Raw genomic sequence first — 17,244 nt, 5'->3', positions numbered from 1 at the left:
GGAGAACTAAACAAAGATTTTGAGGTAGGTTTCAGTGTCTTGGACCTCAGCCAGCTTGTAACTAATATGTACTTTTTTTAGCTAGAGATTTCACTTTTTCTACAGCTTACCTGAAACTGTAATGAGAACTTAATGTGAAATCTTTTTTTCAGGCTTGTGTGTATTATCAAAAAATCTGATGATCTGCTCTATCAGAAATTAGAAAAAATATGCTGTGTAGATAACCAGGGGTCCATGCTGTGCCTGTTGGTGGGAAGCTCAATGAATCTATGTTATTACACTGCCATACTATCTGCTGGCCAGTAAGAGAACAACTGATTGTGCTGCAAAGCTCACCATCACATCAAGTAGATGTGACGACAGTATCAAGGAAAGCATTAAGTCTAAAAGACTAACTGGAAGTCAGAGTTGGAGTTTTTCTAAGTAAGCTGTGTGGCACACTGGATGTGTGTACAGAAGGCTTCACAGAACAAACAGAGGTCCAGGAGCCCAGGACTTTGCTATCTTTTCAGTGCAGCAGATTCACAGTGTAACTGATAAGTGATCAAAGTGATGCTTCAACAAATCGAAGTTAAGACAAAAATTGAGCTCTAAGCATCCCTAGATGTGATTTTGAGCAGTAGCATAGCTTTGGGATTTGTTTAGAATGTAATTTATTTGCTTGCGTGTTTGCTCTTAGAGGGGTGAGTCTTAAAAGGATTTGTTGGCTTTGTACTGTTCAGGCACCTCAAAGACATAAAACCTGAAACACTGTCTGTTGGGTTCCTGTTGGGAAAAACTTCTAATTGTCATGAACCACTAGAGCCTGTTCATAGAGCCACCAACTCTTATCCTGCTTGGAACCACAAAGGGAACAGAAAAGCATTGTGTTTGCTAGCCTCTTCTCATACCTCTATCAAGAGTGTCCAAATCAGTAAAGGATAGTGGGGAGCAAGTGTAGAAAGGGAGATCTTCAGGTCTGAAGACATGATGCTTGCCTTTATTCGTGTTAGAATTCAAATCCAAATATTTCCTATTTGTACAGTCCTTCATTTGTTTTTTTGGATCAGTAAAATATTTAAAGCATACAAACCCTTCCTTAAGCTTCTTTATTTTTTGAATCAATTGTAAATAACCTTTGAAATGCATTCAGGTGGTGGAAACTATTTGTTTGTTTGGAAAAGGTAATTTTCCCAAACACAGAGAGGAATTGGCAGTTCTTTCTAGCAAATCTTTTAAAATGCTGTGAGTAATCATGGTCTAGATAGCTGGAGTGACCTCTCGTGGTCTGCACGGGAACTAAGGCAATGCACCTCCCCACTCCCTCACCCTCCTTTAGCAGTACAGATGAACAACACTGGTTCTTACTGAAACAGAGACCAGAAGCACAGCTCCATCAGGAGAGTGCAGGACAGATAAATGTTAAAATGTAATTCACAATGTGCTCCGAACTTAATTATACCCGGAAAATATAATTTTATCCCTTGAGTGTCACTCATCTGTTCTCAGCTGTTCCAGGAAAGAAATGCTTTCCAGATATGGTAAGGTGGCTTCCTCCTAGCATGTCTCATTTGTATTTTTTTAACATTGGCTAACAAAAGTGCAGGTTCTTAAAAAAGAGGTCAACATCTTCCTAAGCCACTGGAAATGGGAGCAATCGGCTCTTTACAAGGAATCAACTAGTAGTGTTACAAGTAGCAGAAATATCTCTAACAGATGTCTGCAATACCTTTCACTGCCATCTTGCTTTTATTTCCCTGTTTCTATGAGTCAGCTGGTTCAAGATAACAGTGAGAAATTTCCATCAAATGTTTACAGACTGGAAAAACCAGTGTGTATTCTCATTGCAGTAGCTTCATCTCAGCACCCAAAGATTTATTTTGTTTTCTTTAAAGGTTTGCATTTTTTTTTCTTGGAGGGGAAGACAAGGAGGAAGAAGCAGGTTAGGACTGTTGCTTAACATGACATAAAGTTATATTTTTAAGTAATATTTTTTTTGAAGCAGAATTAATTCCACTTGTTGAAACTGAAGCACAGCAGACCAGATGTCCCCCGTCACTTCAGGTTGTCCTATGCCATGTATTGATGAGTGCATTAGAAAGTATATGTGACTTATATACTCCATGACTTGGAGGGACAGCTGTTGCACTAGGATCCCTCTGTCCCTTCTTCATGTAGCACCTACATTTCTCTAATTTTAAAAAATTTAAAACTTTAAAGAATTTAAAACTTAAATTTTAAACTTTAAAAAAGATATATAATTTATGAAGTGTTTTATAATGTTAGATGTTGTATTTCCATATATATCTGTTTTGAGTAGAGGAGAACCAAACTACAAATGAACACCCCAAATGGATACCCCCTATGCACTTCCCAAACACTACCCTCAAAGTCCAAACCCAGATTTAAGTTTCAGACTTTGCCCATGTTCATAAACTCCATATATCACTGAATAGAAAAATGCCCCTGCCATCATAGTTCAAGAATTCAATACTAGAAAACCAGATCATGATCTTAATCAGTTTAGGCCTGTCTCTAACATTGATAGCTCTGCTAGACAGAGAAGAAAATTCCCAGTTCCCTATCCTTCTCGGCGGTAGGGGATGAGGAAAAAAATGTCAATAGTCTCTAGAGGCACAAATAAGTGTCTATTGAATTGCTTTGTATGCATTCTCCCTGCCATCTGTTCTTTTAATCTTCTATATGAATATCACATATTATAACAGCATCAGTGCAATTGTCAGTTCTTTTAAATTTCCATTTTCCCTTTTTTATTATTTTAGTGCTGACTCTCTTTTCACATATTTCTTCTTTAAGATTCTTTTCCATGTGATTCTTCCTGTGGCTTTTGTAATGTCTTAGGGGTTTTTTAGAGATGAAGTTCATCATCTGGATACTGAAAATGGATGGATATTTTGCTTAATAATGAAAAGATCGAATCATTTAATTTCATTATTTATAGCTACAAGACCTATCCAGCTATTTTCCAGACTTCACTCACACATAGTATATACTGGAAGAGTTGAATTATTTTCTCTCATTTCCATCTCCCACAAAAATTAAGAAAGTGTCCTACATTCTTTTGACACTAATACAGTAGCTTTTGAGATACGAATCCAGACATGTCAGATATCTCAGGGAAGAGAACAGGATGTGCTCTTCAGTACAACACAGACTGTCTGAACTTACTGCCAAAGCCCATCTGACTTTTTGTATAAGAACTGAAGCTAACAGAATATGTTATTTTAAGTGAGCAAGTCCTCTTAAAAATTCTCATCTCTTCAGCCAAATCCAGCTCTCAGGGTGAAAAAAAAATCTGCCTTCAACTCTAAAAGGAAAAGTTGCTTGACTGACATCTCTTTGGGCTCATTCATGTTCAACATGGTGTCCAACAGGGCAAACCCAAACTGAGGGGTTGTATGATGGCTGTTTTCTAGAGATCTATGCAGAGTCAAAAGGTTGGACTCTGCACTTCTCTTAGAATGCACCAGAGGAACATTTCTTAAGAATAGCTTTAGTTCAATATTTCCAGTATTGTTAATAAAACCTGCTTCTAGGAAGGTAGCAATTTCAGCCAGCAGTGCTCTCCTGTAATCTGATACCAACCAGGTAATTCAGGTCTCCTTTATTATTTGAGATCTGGAATAAGGATAGTAGTAACAATTAAGATTCAATACATTCTTGCTATTAAGATCCACTATAGATCACAGGTGAAAGCACATGTATGCATGGATGCATGAAATGTCTCTGTAGTTGATTTCTGTGGGTTTTTTCATTATTATTCTTACAAGCATAAATATTTACAATATTTATCTACCTGCTGAAATAGTCTCATTTCCATGCTTATTTAAATGGACTAACTTGGCTGCTAGCAGTGCTTATTTGTAGTGCTTATTTTTACAGTTGAGTAGAGCCTTCCAAGAATTTGTTAACTCAAAATGTAATCCAAATGTTTAGCATATAGATGAGAGAAGATATTTTAGGGTCATTGCTTTGCTATTATGAGTCTTCCATTTCGTGCCATGGCCCTATTTTTACTTCCCTCCTGTTTCTTCCATTTTCTTCACTACTAGGTGGGATTTTATGGTAGAAAATGCACCTTTGGACATCATCGCAGATTCCTATCACAGGTATTGGAAGTGATGAAAAGGAGAGAGAGAGAGGAATATAAGGCAAGAAGTGATGCAGCATACATCTGCTTGCCATCCACTGACCAGTTCCCAGCCCATGCCCCAGCATCAATTGGCACATTCTGGCCAACTCCCCCTCCTTTATATATGGAGCGTGATGCTCTATGGCATGGACTATCCCTCTGGCCAGTTCAGACCAGCTGTCCTGGCCATGCTGCCTCCCAGCTTCTTGTGCACCTCCTCACTGGCAGAGCATGGGAAACTGAAAAGTCCTTGACTTAGAGGGAGCACTGCTTAGCAACCATTAAAACATCAGTGTATTATCAATATTATTCTCACACTAAATCCAAAACCCAGCACTGCACCAGCTACTGAGAAGAAAATTAGCTCTCTCCCAGCTGAAACCAGGTCAATTCTGCTTAAGTAAAATCATTTTCATCATCATCATCATCAGTATCTTTCCTTCGGGCAGCGTTTTACTGTTGGTGCTGACTAAGCCAAGCACAATTAGTAGGTTTTGCAGGAATCACACCATGTACATACATGCAGATAATTATCAATGCAAATGAAATGTTACTGTTTAAAATAGCAGTATAACAACTTAATTATGTTTAACTATTTGAAGACATACCTTTATGCATTGCAACAGAATAAGCAGCAGTAGCATAAGAATTTCCATTCTCAACATCCTTTGCCATTTCTTGCATCGTCAAAATTTCAAGGTCTGGTTCCTCCCCCTGCAGAAACTGCACTTTTAATTTTGAGCTGACACGTATTATGCATTTCCTCAGTGTGAACTGTTAGCAATGTCTAGCGGCCAGAGCTGCTGGAAGGGATCTTATAAACCTTTATTCTATTCCCATTTTTGAGCTGTCTGAATGAGTTTGCAGTCACCTTGCCTGTTTCTCCAACTATAAAATATTTCTGTCCTCTGCTAAGCAATTTAAGATCTCCCAGTTTTAAAAGTAAGCAAGCAAAAAACGCCCAGTTCACCACTGCTTCAGTTTAACAAAAGAATAAGCCCAAAATTTTTGGGGTTACAAAAATTTTGCCACTCTTTTCTTTGGGTCTCTTTTAATAAGTCTGGTATCTCAAATTCTGAAAGCTGAACATAAGGCAGAAATTCGATTCTATGGCCACTGCTGGTGGTCTGGTGGAAACCATTGAAGGTTAGAAAGATTTTTTAAAAATTTGAATTAAAAAAAAAAGAAATTTATTTCTCACTATTCTGTATTTTAAATTATGAAGGCTAAAAGTTGAGTGCTTGCAGAAAAACTTTAGGCATCATATTTAGTGGACATCATATTTAGTGGACTTTGAGCCAACCTTTCTATAACCAACAAAAGGTGTGCTTACTTCTCTGTCTTCAGAGATAGCCAGTAGAATTTTTAGTGGCTGTTTCTATTCCTACCATACAGACCAGAATATGGTAGGAATAGAAAGTAAAACTTTACAAGTTTTACTTATCTTTTTTAGTGCAATAAACCTAGGAAATTAATGACTCAAAAAAATGTGAAAATTTAAGAAAAACTAGAGATAATGCAGTCCATAAAGCCTTACTTCCATTGGCTAGAACATTTTGCCTCCTTCTCTATTCTCCTACTTTTTTTTTTCTGGCTTTCATTAGGGCTCTGTCTCTGCAACTGCAGTGCTGTGAAGCAAAAGGAGTAGAATGTGTAGCAAACTCCAGGAGCTGGAGAATCTGGAGGTCTGACCCTGGCTGTCTGGGGCTTCTGGATACACATCTAGGATGGCTGTGTACTTACCCATGAACTTCAAACAGTAGCTGATATGTCTGAGATCAGGAGTCAGTAAAGTTATGTTCTGAAAGGCAAGAGAGAAGACAGTTGTACAGGGGGTGGCTACTCCTCTGTCACAGCAAGGTGCTGTACCTACAGGTGCCCATCCCCTTCTGAAAGTGCATCTCTTCCTCCTCTCTTCATCCCCACAGCAACTGGAAATGTGGCATGTCAGATCCTATTAAGCAGCCTTTGAACTTGGGGGCAAATTTTTCCTTCACTTAGGTTCTTCAAAGCCAGAACCATTTTTCATTTATAATAAAGTCAGCCATAGCAAATAAGCCATTGCGGAAACAGCCTTGCTCTCGCTGGAATTAATGGCAATAATCCATCTGCTAAAAGGTCTGCCTAGAAAAATTCACAGCTGCGAGAAAACCTGAATAAGATCAGACTTTGTTGTCCCTTTTTTCCCCAATGATTTTCATTTCCTTTCTTTCCCAAAGAAACAAAAAGCAGCAAACAGCTGGATGGACAGATAGACACTTGATTGAAGTCAAACTCACTTAACTAGATTAAGTGGTAATCTTTTAAGTGTATTGCTAAACATACCACAATAAGATTTGAAATGGCTCTGAAGTGCAAAAAGCTGATGAGATGTGGTAACAGCACACCTCAAAATGTTTCTAAGTGAACCTAAGACTTAAAAATGTTGCTTTCATCTTACTGGAGAGTGCATGAAATCTCAAAAGGTTTAAAGCTTTCTGCTTACTAAATCTTTCCTCTTTTCTTTCAACTGAATGCTTTTAATACTAGAAATATTTTACCTTAATGAAGATATTACTGCTTCTTCAAAGCAAATAGGAGTTAAAAATACCTCTAATCTGCATTAATTTAAATGAAACACTTCAGACTGAATCTTTTCTGAATTTACAAAACAAAAAAAATTGCATTTAACTTGCTGTATTTTTCTCAGTTTTGGTTATTGACACGTGGAAATCATTCTCCTACACGTGGCAATCAGCAAAAGGAGAGAAAAATCTTCTTAGAAATGCTGGTATCACTTTTAAACATAATTTCTCTCTTTTTGTGACATTTCTATTTTCTGCCTGCTTTTAGTGACATATCAGCTAGGATTGAAGTGTACACAGGTTAAAAATACCTGCCAATATTAATTAGAAAAATGATATGAACATCACTGATGTTTAGATGTCAAGGCTGCTTCTGATGCTTGAGTAGAAAAATTTGACTTCAGTAAACCAGCCTCACACAAATGAAAAAGAGTAAAATTCAAAGACCTCTCTGTTCTGATTTTTGCTTCTATGCCATCCATAGTGTTTATTCACTCAGCCATTTTTTGCTCAGCTCCCTAACTCCATCAGACTCCACTTCATTCCTGGACCTAGAAGACACCTACTTTCTGATTTGTCTGGAAGGCTCTAGGTGGCTGTAGTGTATAGGCAGATAGACTGAGCTATACTCACCTAGTTTTTATCACCTATCATCCCTGATTTTATCCCTACCCTTAGGCATGCCTTAAGAAATGCACATTTTAGAAAAGGTTGAAGAAGAAAAGATTTTTGGAATTACCATAATTCCTTTATTGCCTTGTGGAGAGCAGAAAGAAATATTTTATCCCACTTTTATTTTCTTTATAGTGAAGGTATAATAAAACCTACCTACAGACAACACCAGTTATTTGTTCATTTACCTGGTGTTCTGAGGAATGAAGCAGGAACTCTTGCAAGTATTTCAGCCATAGTTTCTGTTCCTGCCCTATTTTTCACCTTCTGTGCCAACCTCTAACCCAGGCAAGCCAACTGAGCACAAATTCCAGCCCTCCCGCCAAAAGCCACTTTCCTTGACAGTATAAGTAGAAACACAACAGTGAGCTGAGCCCTCTCCCTTCTGCTGCTTGAACTATGGAAATCTAGATGTCACTGAGGATCCAGGTCCACTTCTGAAACTCATAAAAACTCATCAGTTCTCTAATGTACCAAGTCTCACAGTTACCTATTTGCACTGAACATGCCCCTTCTTTTTCCTTCCATTTTTTACCTTTTCCTTTTCTTTAGCATAGTGAATGACCTCAAAGTCTTAGTCTTAATGACAGTGATGTCCAGAGTGTACAAAGGATAAATCATCCCTTTTATTATCCAAGTCATTATCTGAATAATTATATTAATATTCCAGGACTGCTGCCCTTATTGCTGTTGTAAATCAGAAGAAAATGGGAGATACAGATCATGCCCTGAGGTATTTTTACAATGTGCTACTCTCAAAAAAAACCAAAAAAAGTAATTTTGAAATAGTGTCCACAAACTTCAAGCTCAGAAGACATCCCAACTCCTTCTCTTTGGTGGAATTATTTGCCTTTACAATCATAAGTCTGGAGAAGGGAGGGTTGATTCTACTAGCAACTGAATCTTCTTAGTGGTGAGAATTGATCCTACATTGTCTAAACATTAGACAAGTGCTGTGCTTATTAAACTTATTTTTGTGAAGAAATAGATGATGCTACACTCTGTTGAAATGCCTTCTACAAAAGGGCCTTTCAGAAATTACAGGTTAAAATTAAGAGGCTGTGCCGATTAACCAGCAGCTCATAAAGATTTTTCCTGTTTACTTAAATTTCACTAAACACTGCCTTTTGGTGCCAAAATCCTGTTCTGCACTGGGTCTTTATCTTCCCTACATATTCCATCTGTAAAATGTGAAAAAATGTCCCAGGTGAAAGTTAAGAGGTTATATTCATGTTTGTAAATTACTGTAAGACCCTCTGCCCAATATGAACCCCAGGATTTTTTGCTGTTTTCATTTTGCAAGGGAAATTCGCATTCCAGTCTCAGGGAAATGAGTGATAAAATTCCCATGGATTTTAATTGTGTTGTTATTTGTCCAGAATCATTAAGTATGCTATTAATTTACATTTGCTGTTGGTAAAGCCAAAGCCATTTCCGTAAGTTTCAGAAGAAGTCTTTCAGAATATAGACTGAAGCATATCTTCCAGTGTCTGTTGTCTAAATCAATAACATCTTGACTTGGGAAAGTACATATGTGTTCCCTGCATACCATTTGGAAGCCTTCATTTGGAGAGAACTGTCATGTTCCTCTGGCCTGAAAGCATTGTCAGGATAAAATAGCTGAAATGTACCCCTCCTTAATCAGGCCAAAGCAGTGCCCCTTCTTATCTAGGAATGTGTTATGGTTATGTCTAATAAACCAATTCCATAAGCACAGGATAAATTTAGTTTGTCAGCTTAACAGAGTTATGGTTCTTTGCATGTTTAAGTACAGTAGATGTATGTAGATACAATTGAGAGGAAACCTCCATTTCAAACAGGAAGTGCAAAAAAAGGATTTATATGTAAGTATGAAGTATACAGTAAATTACAGTGAGTATACAGTAAATTACAGCAGTGAGCATTCAGGAAAATGCCTGTTTACAGACATGCCAATGCAATATGATTGAAATCAAAAAGATATTAAGGTATCTTGAAATGGCATGGGAGGTATTAGTTTAAACAGATGATTTCCTTAAACTGGAAAGCATGATATGAGCAGCCATCTTTTATCAGATGGAGAGAAAGATTCTGCTTTAATTCACTCACTTTGTATTTGTCTTAGTAGGGTACTACCAAAATGTAACCTGCATAATGTGCATCATTAGAAAATGGGCCATATTTTACAGTTGTCTGGATTGTTTGATTTGGAAGGGATTCATAGACTCTGGGAACTGCACTTCTCCTGTGCCACCAAGCATAGATGAACCACATTTGAATTGACTGAGCTTCAGGTTTTGCATTATGTGCAGAGATCATTCTCCTTTAACCCTGCAGTCCTGCTTTATTTATTTATACAATGGCAAAACGTGGTTTTGAGATCAAATAACAGGGTTCTTTCTACCCCAGTAAATTCACAATCTAGGCTGATTACAACATTCCTCAGCCTCGCTGCTTACCAATTCCACAACAGTTTTAGTGAAGAATGCTCTTGCCCAGAATTAAGAACAGAGAAAGTGTTTTAATGCTGTGATTTAACTGTTATTTCTTGGGAATTTTGGAGAGGAACTGTAACTATAACTCCTCAGTAAGTTAGTAAATCTCACAGAGCAGGTGTAAGGGCCAAGGCCAGTACCATACAAAAAGGAAGAAACACATAAACTATAAGAATGAATTCTCTCTTGCTGCCTGAGGTGCTTTCTGCCTCCTTCTGGGCTGTGAAAAAATTTTCACAGTTTCTGTGTCAGAGTTATGGCTATCAAACTGGGGATGTGTGTGTGGTGTGGTGTGTGAAAACTGAGTTGTGAAATAAGAGCAACCACAACTGGTCAAGTACAGGCCTGTTTAGTAAAGGTAGTTGTTCATTTATTACAACATGAGGTTTCTGTTGTACAGATTACATTGCTAATCATAACTGAATACGGAAGCTTTAAAAACTGGCGGTCTATTTATGGATACCTTGGGAAATGAAAGAAACAATCTATCATATAAAAAACAGTGGATTTTACAAAAGCTGTATGATACTTCCTACATTTTGTACTTAAATTGTGTGCTTCCAGTATTAGGATTTCTGTAAGGAGTGATTAAGGTAATTTAGCAACCTTTCAGGTTTGAATTTTCTAAACTTTTGTTCTGAAGTCGGAGTGTAGTAACTTGCATTTTAAAGTAGAAGCTGAGATTCCCTGATGTTGAGATAGTGCTCTAAAAAGCATAGATGTTGCAAGAAAAACTTGAGGAAGCTGGAAATACCACCTCCACCTGACAGAATTTCTTATAGTTGCCTATTTCTGGCTTGATAGTGACATGTCTATTCATAAGGATCCATACTGTAATGTCCAGAAGATCTGATAATGCTCACAGTTTCCGCCATGAGAAAGTGTTCTGAAAACTGCACCACAGCCTGCTTATAAAATTTATTCTCACTCTGTTTCCACTGGAGGTTACATTAGAAACCTAAAATTGAGCCTTATTACATTGAGGTGTATGGTCTGTGTGTTAATCTAGACAAATATAAACATTTGCAGTTTTGCAATCTTGTAGCTGGACCAGATTTAAAAAAAAAAAGTTATTTGTGCTAAAAGGAAGTAAAATCTTTCACCTATCATGTATGCATCACTGCTGGTGAGCAAAATGTTCCCAGGGACAGAGGAATTCCTTAGTGAACTGGAGAAAATATTTTTAAGCCTGCTCTTCCCAAGTATTAAATAGATACATTAAATAGTATCAGATTTATCAACAGATAAATTAAATAGATTAAGTTCTCACAGCATAAAATTATTAGTGCTGTTGCTTTGGCTGTTTTCCACTCTTAACATTAATTGGTCTAATTAGTGGTTAGCAGTTCATGTAGGCCTTCAATCACTTTCAAATGTCTCTTTAGACAGATGTCAGTTACACTCAGATCTTCTCATAGCCAAAAGGTGACTTGGCTGTGGAGACAAGGGTTGAAACATAACACTCTTGGAGGATTTGCCACCAAGCTGAAGCAACCACTGTCAGTAAATAGAGCCCAGGTTTGCCCCCCACTCATTCCAGCCTCTTCTGTCAGAAGCCAGAACACAATTTGTTGGCCATTGATACACCCGAACATCTTATTATCTTTTCTTTCACTAGCTAGGTGGTCAGGGGTGTGCTTCCCCTCAGGGGAAATGTACCTGTTAAGACAATATTTCTTTTGGCTCTCATTCTAAGCCATAGGCAGGGGGATTAGACATTCAGCTTTTAATTGTGCTTTTCTTTTTCTCTTGCAAATGGCACCTCTTGTGATATGAAATTGAAAGTTGGATCAAAGCCTATTTTTGATTCCTGACCAACCTTTCTGGTCAGAAAGGCACCTTGCTTAAGACAGTGGGTGTACTTATCAGCCAGTGCAGACTTTGGCAGCTGTGTAGTGTAGGCAAATATTGAGTAATTTCAAGGCAATCCAGGCTTCACCTTCTAGAGAAGAGCATAAGACCTGTTTTGTGTTTTTGTAGACAACACAAAGAATTATTTAGCAATGTTCATTTATTTATTAACTTCAAATCTTTAAGATTTGACAGATTAATAACTTCCTTCAGGAGTTTTAAATAAACATGATGTATTAACAAACAGACCAAGAGCCTACTTAAATTGTACAAACATATAAAGCAGGCTGCCTTGTCTAATGAAAACCTGATAAGAAAAATATATTTAAAAAAAAAGATTGTGTCTCAATTTTCAAGGAAATAATTTATCTTTATATATCCACTGGAATAACAGATGAATGGAGTCAGTCAGAGTTTAAATAAACCCCAATTACGCTCTGCCTGATAATTCGATTTTATCAACACTGTATATATTTACTTATAGTTTCCATAATTTAATATCATAAATATGGTGTGTTTTGACAAAATAGGATTCCGTTTGTCCTTTTTTAATTTCAACATAACTTCTAGATTAATATAATGAGGAAGAAATATTCCATGCAGAGGGGTTTGGAATTATAGCTTCAACATACCTTATTAGTATTGTAGATTTGTTAGAGTCTCAGCATCAGAGGTTGTGTATTTATGGAAGTTTAATTGATGTTTAAGAACAAGCTTAAGATTCATCCAGCCATAGTCACTTAGTTTGATACCTTTGCCAAACTGGTACAGGTTTTGGGCCAGATGGCCCAATTCTCCACAGCAACAATTGTTGTTTAGGTAAGTTTACTGACTGAATGATTTTCAACTCTGATTTTTCAGACACAGAAGCAGGGCTGAAAGACCCACTTGCATGTGTTTCTCTATTGACAGAGTAGCGGGGTGAGCAAAACGTCACCATTAAACTGCCACTGTAAATCTTCCAAACTTGCGCTCTGCACATGGAGGCTTCAGCTAGCAAGTGGCTCAGCATTTCCCAGGGTAGAATGAGCACTGAACTCTCATTCATGCCTTCAGCTTAAAACCTCTGAAACAGCTCTGTGGCTCTACAGTGCAGGAGGCCAAGTCATGGCTACATGGCAGCTTGGGGGGCCAGCAAGACTGGCCTGGCACCCCTCCTCGATGTGCTCTGCAGGTGACCCCAGAGTGCCAGCTCATGCTCCTGCTGGGACACTGCAGGAGCCCAGTCCCACCTTCAGCAATCCCTGCATTCAGACCTGCAGGGCCTGTAGCTCGGGGTTTGTTGGCGGTGTTCGGTTTGCCCTGATCATACAAAACACAATAGTGGCATAGATTTATAAACATCCTCTAAGGAATATTATTACATTTTGAAATGTCTTAACAGGTTTAAGAGGTGTGTTGCATAGAAGCAGAAACAGAAGGCACAAACCAAAGGAACAAACAGTACCAAACAAAGCCAGTGCTAAACTGTCAGGAAATATATGGACCAGTTTGTACAAGTAGAAAAATACAAATGATTCAAGGGGATCCCAAGGGTCAGACAGCAAAACAAAATGTCTTTCCTTTTATTTATCATAACAGTTTATCACTTCAATAAAATAATTTTTTCTGTATTTCTTGAGTAAGTCTGCAGCAAAAATGGCAGGTAGTATTGTTTTTGGTAGATATTGCATTTTGACCATGCCAAGATTGAATACTTTATAGGAAGATAATATATTTCTAACAATGAACTGCTTTTCAAAATTAGAATTTTTTTTTTCTTATTATAGAAGTTTCATCTCTTCCATAGCTCCTTTCATAAATCAGCTACTGAAAAAAAATCTTAGCTTAGAGGAGACCTTTTTTATTATGAAAGCCTTGTTGTAGAAATATTGGAATGCTATACCTTTAAAATATATTTTTCAGACAATCAGTAAAACTCCATGCAATTCATTTTATGCTGAATTCATAGTTCTGCTGTTTAAGCAGTCACACTATGTTTACATCAATATTATGGAAGCAGCATGAAGGAAATGAACATTTCATTCTCTAAAATTATTGCATTAAAAGTGCAGAAGATACAGAAATAGTTCATGTAGGGCTTGAGGTAAAGGCCTAAGTAGGCCTATAATTTTGTTACCAGCATTGACTTGAATAATGTTTGGTTTAAGTCTAATAGCTTTGATTTTTTTCTATAGTCGAAACAGCCTGCTTCTATTTTCATTCAATCTGTTTCATGGGGATGCCTTATTTCTTTTGGAAAAAAGGAATTGCAAATTATAGCACTGAAGGATTTTTAATTACTTAAATCATCCTTACAATGGAAAGCCTTCAACAGTTTCTTCCTCTTTTAAGAAACTGTACCATTCAACATACTGCTAAAACTATAGTGTTTATTTTGGTTTATATGTTACGTTTTGGAAGAGACTGTATCATTTTGGGGAGAATTAGCTTAGATATCAGAATAACAGATTAACTGAGATATCAGAATAGCTGATGGCCAGACTGGACCCAAAGTTCTGCAGGGAAAAGTGGGAGAAAACGCCGGCATACCCATCCTACACAAAAATTAACACATCAACAAGGAGCTTAGAGGAATGAGAAATTTCAGAGACATGACAAAACCCACTTGCATCAAGGGGTTTTTTAGCTGTGTGCTTCCTTTTCAGAGTCTCTGTGGCTTATTTTGTCTGTTGCTGTTTCTATTAGATTTGTCACTTAAAATTCTCTCCAAATGGAATTTCATGAAATCCCAGAAGGCAAGAAGATTGGTAAACCTGCTCTAACTGCTCTAACAATATCATGAAACAGGGTTTGAATTACCAATACACCCGGGAATTCTAATGCAATTATGAGTGTTTACTTACACCATGTGTTTCTCACTGAGCCTCGGCTGTATCAGGATAAACCAAAGGGAGCTAATGTTTTATAGATGGTAAGACTCTGTTTGTTTTCAGTAGGGCTAAGTCTCCCAAAGCACTCAGACACACTAATTAAAGTAAACTGCAGAGGCCCATAATAAAATATATGTGTTTGGAGACTGTGAGATGAACTCCACTGGCTTATTAAAAGTCAAAAGAAAAATATACATTATTTATGACTTCAAAGGGACACATTGTGAGCTCCAGTTTATTTAAAGGATTAACTAAGCATTGGTTATTGGTGACCATCTGAACAGCTTTCCTTTCACAGTTCATTAGTTATGTCATATATGTGGGAAGTCATAATTTGGGTTTAGATCAAATATTATTAATCAACTAAATTATGAAGGGTACACCAACAATATTAAATGTAATCTTTAGGAAAATAACACCTCACAAATCCACTTTTCTTCAGTTGCCCAATTACATTTCAATACATAAACAAAAATCCAACAGATGTATGGCAAGTTTTATAGAGCTGCTGATCTCTGGAGTGTTTTTTTTTTTTTTAGCAATAAATACAACACATTAAAAATACCAAATGGAATTGGAAAGAAAGCGCTTTGTAGGCCATCAAGGTCTTTGGTCTATACCAGAAGTATAAATTCACTTACTATGAGTACTGTTGTTATTTACCTTATATGTTTGATTTAAAAAAAATTAACAGATATGTGGGAATGAGGGAAAACACAGGGTTTCTAGTGAAAAGGACACTGGGAGACAGTATTTTCTTTCCCATCTTCATCAGTAGAGTACCCTATGAATCTTTCTTCTTATTTTTCTAATAATTCTACTTACCCAGCTTTTACTTATGACTTAAAAGCTGTATGGAAAACATTTGACTGAGCAAAGACAAGCAGAAGTACCCACACACACACACACACACTCATGAGCCTGGGAAGTGACATATTTTTATTATGTTCTTCTGTCTCTCTGTCTTTCATGATGCATTTAATACAACTCAGATTTTAAGGGAGGACAAATTAAAAGATTCAGCAATACAGCTTAAATATTTCAATAAATTTTGTATGGACAGTATGTAGAGTTTGCTGATATTTTAATTAAATTCTCTCTTTAAAAGTGTTGAAGTTGTTTTTTTTTTTAATGTAGCTGTTTAAATAACAAATTCAATTAAGTCAAGGTTACAAAAACACTTATGCATGTGCTAAGTATTTAATTCACGATAGCTTTTTAAGGGCTGTTTGTATTTTCATTGACATGACTTAGGAGAGCAAATGAAAATTGCAGACCCTTTTGTTTTAAATATGATAGGCTGTGGTAGTTTTTTTTAATATTTTATTGTCATCTTTGGATCAACTAAACAAATATGCCAGCGTTGGTACTGCCTCAAGCTTGTAGCTTTGTTTTTCTAATATAAACACTGGGGGTAAGAAGAATGGAGGCAACATGCTCTCCAGCCCAAATCAGCATCATTCTGCTGTTCCACCACTGAACACTGTGAAATCCTAAAATTGAGGGAGACTTAGCTATCCCTCATATTTTTCACTTGGTGGATCAACAAGCAGTCTGTGTTTCTGCAAATAGCATCTCCTATAAAATAAAATATTAAGCAGTGGGGGTCTGTTTATTGCTGCTTTCAGTTCAGTCCTTTTTGCCCAAGCTACCAACAGGCAGAAGAAGTCACATAATTTAGGAATAAATTCTAAAATAGCAAAGCTTTGCCAAAATATGTACAAAACTTATATCCTGATGCACAACAGAATTCACAAATATAAGTATTATGATATGTTATATATCATATACTTTTGAATATTTAATATATGTGAAGTTATATTTATAAAGATGAAAAAACTCTTCCAAAGGTCACAAAACCCATCATGCACCTGACCCATTTTACAATTACAGATGAGAGGAAGAATACCTTACAGTGCTGGTTCTTGCATTTTCTGTTTCTGTGATGGGTGTCCCCATAGCTTTTCCCAATCAGCTGCCATAACTGAGGTTTCCCCAGGCATTTGCCAACCTGGGAAGTGAAGGTGATCATGATTCCAGATCCCACATTAGGCATTCATGGGTGAGTAACCATTTCATAAGGCACAACTTACATGCCTTGACTGGAGGTATGCCTGACACTTCAGTGCTCCTTCCCAGATGATCCTTCCCAGGCTTGAAGGGAGATCTGGATTTCTTGCCAAATGTCTTCTCTTTCTGCATTGTACATAAACAAATGGTCTCTCAGTTTTCTCCAGGGTTATATTTTTATGAAATCTTTAGATTTATATGTCCTGTAAAAGCAAGGCTTTGTTTTAGAAACTGACCTACAGTTCGAAAAAAAGGAGGATAAATTCCTTTGAAAGGTTTGAAGCTGAAATACAGTAATTTTTTTTTTTTTTAAGTTTTTTGCAGAAGAGGGTTGCTCTGTTTTATTCAACTGTTTGGGGGAAAATTATGGTTTAACATAAGATGGTAATTTATCTCAGCCAGTAAACCTAAAGCTTCATCTTTAACATAATTCTATCATTCGTATTTTCTTCAGCATGAAACAGAATTTTGGAGGTTGGACAAAGGCACCTTTCAAAATACTATGCTAGTTCTTCATCCTCTGCTAAGGATTAATATACTATTGGAATTATTGTGCTCTTTCCCCCTTTGTGGCACTTTATGGTGCAAATTACAGGAAAAGAAGTACT

The sequence above is a fragment of the Agelaius phoeniceus genome, chromosome 4, assembly GCF_051311805.1.
Source record: "Agelaius phoeniceus isolate bAgePho1 chromosome 4, bAgePho1.hap1, whole genome shotgun sequence".
Taxonomy (NCBI): domain Eukaryota; kingdom Metazoa; phylum Chordata; class Aves; order Passeriformes; family Icteridae; genus Agelaius; species Agelaius phoeniceus.
The sequence above is the reverse complement of the archived record's forward strand: the minus strand, read 5'-3'. Positions refer to the sequence as shown.